This window comes from Solanum stenotomum, chromosome 8, assembly GCF_019186545.1.
Source record: "Solanum stenotomum isolate F172 chromosome 8, ASM1918654v1, whole genome shotgun sequence".
Lineage (NCBI taxonomy): Eukaryota > Viridiplantae > Streptophyta > Magnoliopsida > Solanales > Solanaceae > Solanum > Solanum stenotomum.
In genome coordinates this window covers 16,355,582-16,361,018 of record NC_064289.1, presented here as the reverse complement: position 1 = coordinate 16,361,018, position 5,437 = coordinate 16,355,582, and positions in this window count along the sequence as shown.

Genomic DNA, 5,437 nt, shown 5'->3' with positions numbered 1-5,437 from the left:
GGAGAAAAAAATAAGACATACTTCCTCCGTTCCTTTTCATACGTCACCTTTTTAGATTTCACTTGCATTAAGAAACTAAGTAAATTTACAATTTTTCCCTTATTTAATATTTTTTTGAGTTAATTTTTTAATAAATAATAAATAAATCTATCTTTTATTTTTAATTTGTTTGTTGAGATTTTTTTTCTCAAAAATTAGATTTTATAGAATAATGCAATGGTTGAAGTAATTAATCAACGTATGAAGTAATTGCAATGAACATTAATTATTTATTAGTTTTGCTAGATTGATCAAATATCTATTTTCAAGACTAATTAACTATCAAGAATATAATAAAAATAATATTATAATTTATGCATTGATTTTATATTTTACGGACCAACTATTTATAATAAAAATGACATATAAAAAGAAACGGAGGGAGTACTTCCTTTATTTCACCAAGTCTTCACAACATATATTTATTTTAATTTTTTTGTAAGGCAATATAATGTACTGGACATTTTCTTGCTTTTCCCTGGAGCTTATTCTTTAAAAGGGCCTGCTTAAGGCCACAAATCTAGGAACCTAAAGTAACATCACATATCATTCATTATGTTTTTGGCAAATTGCATCGGTTCTTAAATGTGTAAACATATTCTCACATACCTCAGTGAAATTTCTGAGGTAGGGTATGAGGGGGTGATGTATACACGGTCTTAATATCACTGATAAAAGAGAAAACAAATATAATATGAATAATTATAACCAACACTCTATATGAATGTCACTAAAGACTTCAGTGATTTTGAATGCAATGACATTAACTCAACTGGTGCTAAATATTTTGTGACAGTAAATATTGCCACTACTGGAAAAATCTTAATTGCCACACTATATATTTTTGTTGTTGTAGTATTTCTCATGAATCAACTATTGAGTAAGGAGGAGATTTCATAAATAATTAAGAGTTGAAACATAATGAGTCTCATTTGCTATCGTTTACCTAATTATGTAGCTATAGTTTCAGTATCTATTGTATATCTCACTGGATTTTTTTTAATACAAATTGAAATTAGACTCTTAAACTAATTAATGACGCGACAATTTAGGTTATTAAAAGAAAAACAATCTCACAAATCATGATTATTGTATTTGATTAGAATTTTATACCAAATATGATTTCTGTCAAACAAAGAAAGATAAAGTTAACTTCATTAATAAACATGTCAAATTCTGGCGACTCATATTCGAATCTTTTTGCTTTACAGTATTTACAATCTGCTACAGTTTTTAAAAGGAAAAATTGCGCGATTAAGCAAGCATATACTAGTTAATTAGCTAACATAGCTACATTTTGCATTAATTACAATTCAGAACTTACTTCTAGCTATAATTACATTATCTCTCGCCTCTCTCCTCTCTTCCTCTTTCTCTCTCTCTCTCTCTCTCCTCTCTTTGGAGTCTCACTTGCCACTCTCCTCTCTCCACTCTCTGTCCAGTGTCTCCCTCTCTCGCTTCTGTTATGCCAATCTCTCTCTCATTTTATACAAACACAAATTGTGTTTGTGTTTGTATAATGGGAGAGAGACGGGATATATAAATGCAAAAACATAGCTCTCCACCCTATACACTTATAATTATACATATACAAATCTTTCCTCGCCCAGTTATCTTTTGCCTTTCTCTCTCTCGCTTTATACAAACACAAATTATACAAATACAATGTATAATTTGTGTTTGTATAAAGTGAGCGAGAGATTGGATATACAAATACAAATGTTTTAACTCTATTCAATTGTATACGAATTTAAATTGTATGCAAATATACAATACAATAATTGATACATATACATAATAGTTATATATATATATATATACACACACAATTATTTAGCTGATATACATATATAATTCACCTCTCTCCACTCTTTGCCCTCTCTCGTTCGCCTCTCTCTCCAAATCTTGCTCGTCACTCTCCTCCCTGTAACATGTAGCTACGAATCATAATTAGCTATCTATAGCTATAGACCATAATTAAGCTATTTTTGAGTATATACGAAAATTCCCCTTTTTAAAATGCTCGCATTACTGAGTAGATGGTTAAAATTCTAATAGCCTATTGTTTTTTATTTATAACATGCGTATAGTAATTGCGGTAATGTGTGACATATGCTTTAGTTGATTCAGCAGAATAGGTGTTGTTAACTTCTGACCGGAAAAAAATATGACTATAAACTATATATCTTACCTATAGAGTACTAACTTGTCACCATATTATTACAAATGCAAATCTCCAAAAAATAACATAAATACGTCTCTCAATAAATTAAAGCTCTTGCGTAAAGAACAAACTCGGAGGAGAAAAAGTTTTCCAACACGATCGAGTTAAAGGCAAATTAGAAGAGATTTTGCAGTACAAAGAATTTACGCAACAAAAGTCAGAATAATTTAATTTATGCCGATGGAATTAGCAGAGTCAATATAGTGACGTAAATATCTAAAGCAAAAAATGCATAATCCAAAAGATTTGAAGAAAGATTAGCTTTTAAGACCTAATTTTCGTAATCTGTAAGCACAATGGAAGAAACAACTGCAAACTTTGTCATGAAACCACATTTTTCTAAGAGATTAAAGGAAACAGTGGCAAGAAATTGAAGCATCGCCTGAGACGAAGAAATCGATCAATCTGAAAACAAACGGAGGTAAAATCAAAGCCAAAACACACAATTACATACAGAACGAAGCGACAACCATGTTCAGAGTTAGATGATGTTGTTGGCTTAAGAATTCCACACACGTACAGACATGGTTAATGAAAAAAATAGTCGGGGAAGCAAGCTGACAGGACAACGATCAGCTACTTTAACGAAGTTGAAAATCAAGGGTGGTTCAATGCCTTTAAAAATGAGGCATCCCTTTAGGCCCCCAAATTTGAGGATCTCCATTTTTTTTGTTTTAGTAATATTGAATTATTATAAGTATTTTTTAACAAGAAAATAAATTATATTTTGTCTTTCTTTTAGTTCGTTTCAAAACATTAAAGAATATTTATTTCTTTTTTGTCATTTTTTAAATTTAACTTCCACATGACACGTTTAAGAATACAAGATTAAAATAAATTTTGGTATATATTGAAAAACAAAAAATAACTTTGGATTTCAATAATAAAAAAATAAAATAAATAAACTCTAGGCATTTGATTTATTCTATTGTTTTAGGCCATTAATTAGCTTGAGTTGTAACACCCCGTAGTCTAGTAGGCCAACTAGGGCACAGTAAGAGGGCAACAAACCAAGACAAGGGGGCAAGGGCCAAGGCTGCCCAAGCTTTGCCAAGGTACTGTCCACCTCCACGACAGCCTTGACTGTTCGTGGTGCCACCCGTGGTGGTGAGGCAGTAGCTCACCAAGGCTCCCTCAAGTTGGGCTCACCTTCACGAGCCACTTCACGGCCAATGGTGAAGACCACAGCTCGTGGGAAGACTCGTGGTGATGTCTTCAACTCTTGAAGGCCAAGCCAAGATGGCCTGGCCACTAGTCCATGATCACGAGTAGGACCACGACCAGTGGTGAGGACCACGGCTCATGGAGCCTACCGTGAAGCTTGGACAGTGGACTGCCAAATGGGGCTATTTTGGGAAATTTCTATATGAGTTAGATTAAAGTGAGGTCGTTTTGTATAAGCCTAGAAAACCTATATAAGTGATTTTAACCCTTTAAACTCACCATTCAAGACGTTATTTCCCAAAACCCAAATTAAATTCTCAAAAGCTCTCCTCTCAAATATTTCTTTCACTATAAACTAGAAGAAGAAGAAGGAAGTATCAAGGTAATGAAGAAGAAGACAGAGAGAGTAATTTGTGGAAGCTTTTCTCAATTAATTCAATTCCATATACATGTACAAGTATCTGTTTATATAGACCCACTAATTGATGAGTTAAGTTGTCAGCTAAGATTCTAACTAACTAACTTAGAAATATAACAAACTAACATCAGCTAACTAACTATTTAACCAACTATTAATTAACTGAATAAAGGGAAAATATCTTCACAATGTTGTTGTGCATTTCATCAATTCCTCAACATCCCCTCAAGCTAGGAGCCATGAAGATGTTCTTCGGGCCTAGCTTGGATACCAAATAAGTATGCTGAGGAACACCAAGACCTTTAGTGAAAATGTCAGCTTGTTGTTCACTGGTAGAAATATAGATCAATTTCACTAGGCCAAGCTGCACTTTTTCTCGGATGAAATGACAATCAATGTCAATGTACTTTGTACGTTCATGAAAAATAGGATTAGTAGCAATTTGTATAGCTGATTTACTGTCACAAAACATAGACACATGGCCAGGAAAATTGACTCCAAGGAGCAAACCAGTGAGCCAGACCACTTCAGCTACAGTAGAAGCTAGACTTCTATATTCAGCCTCAGCTAAGCTTCGTGAAATGGTTGATTGTTTCTTTGATTTCCAAGAGATAGGAGAATCGCCAAGCTTGAGTAAGAAACCAGTAACTGACTTTCTTGTAGTGATACAAGATGCCCAATCAACATACAATAGGCAGTGAGACAAGGAGAAACATGGGCTGACATAAACACACCCATACCTGGAGACTGTTTAACGTATTTGATAACCCTTGTTACAGCAACCATGTGAGAGAATTTAGTAGAATGCATATACTGACTGAGATATTGTCCTGCAAAGGCAATATCTGGTCGAGTGATAGTCAAGTATAGAACTCTGCCTATTAATCTTTGATATTCACCTAGATCACTTAACAAATGATCTGTATCATCTTGCATATGTTGATCAAACTCAAAAGAAGTGAGCTTCTTATTTACTTCCAATTGTGTTTGAAATGGTTTGGCACCAGTAAAGCCTAAGTCACTGATAAGTTCAACAACATATTTTCATTGATACATTAAAATTCCTTCTTTGTTTCTGGAAAATTCAATACCAAGAAAATATTTCAAATCTCCCAGATTCTTGATCTTGAAACTGAACTGTAAATGGTCTTTAGTTGCTTGTATTAAATCTCTATCACTTCCAGTGATCAACAAATCATCAACATAGACTAAAATAATGACAATGTGAGGGCTAGACTTCTAAGTAAACAGAGAATAGTCCAATTGACTCTGAATGAACCCTAAACTGGTCAAGGCAGTGGTTAACTTAATATTCCATTGTCGAGATGCTTGTTTAAGGCCATATAGTGACTTTGACAATTTTTAAACTTGATGCCCTTTGTCACCCACAAAACCTAAAGGCATGTCCATGTATACCTCTTCATGTAGGTCCCCTTGTAAGAATACATTATAGACATCCATTTGATGAATGTCCCACATTTGCATAGCAGTNCACTACAAAAAATTCGCCTTTTAGCCACGCGTGAAACCGTGGCTAAATGGTAGCCAAACCGTGGCTATCACATATTGGCCACGGCCACTTAGCCACGGTC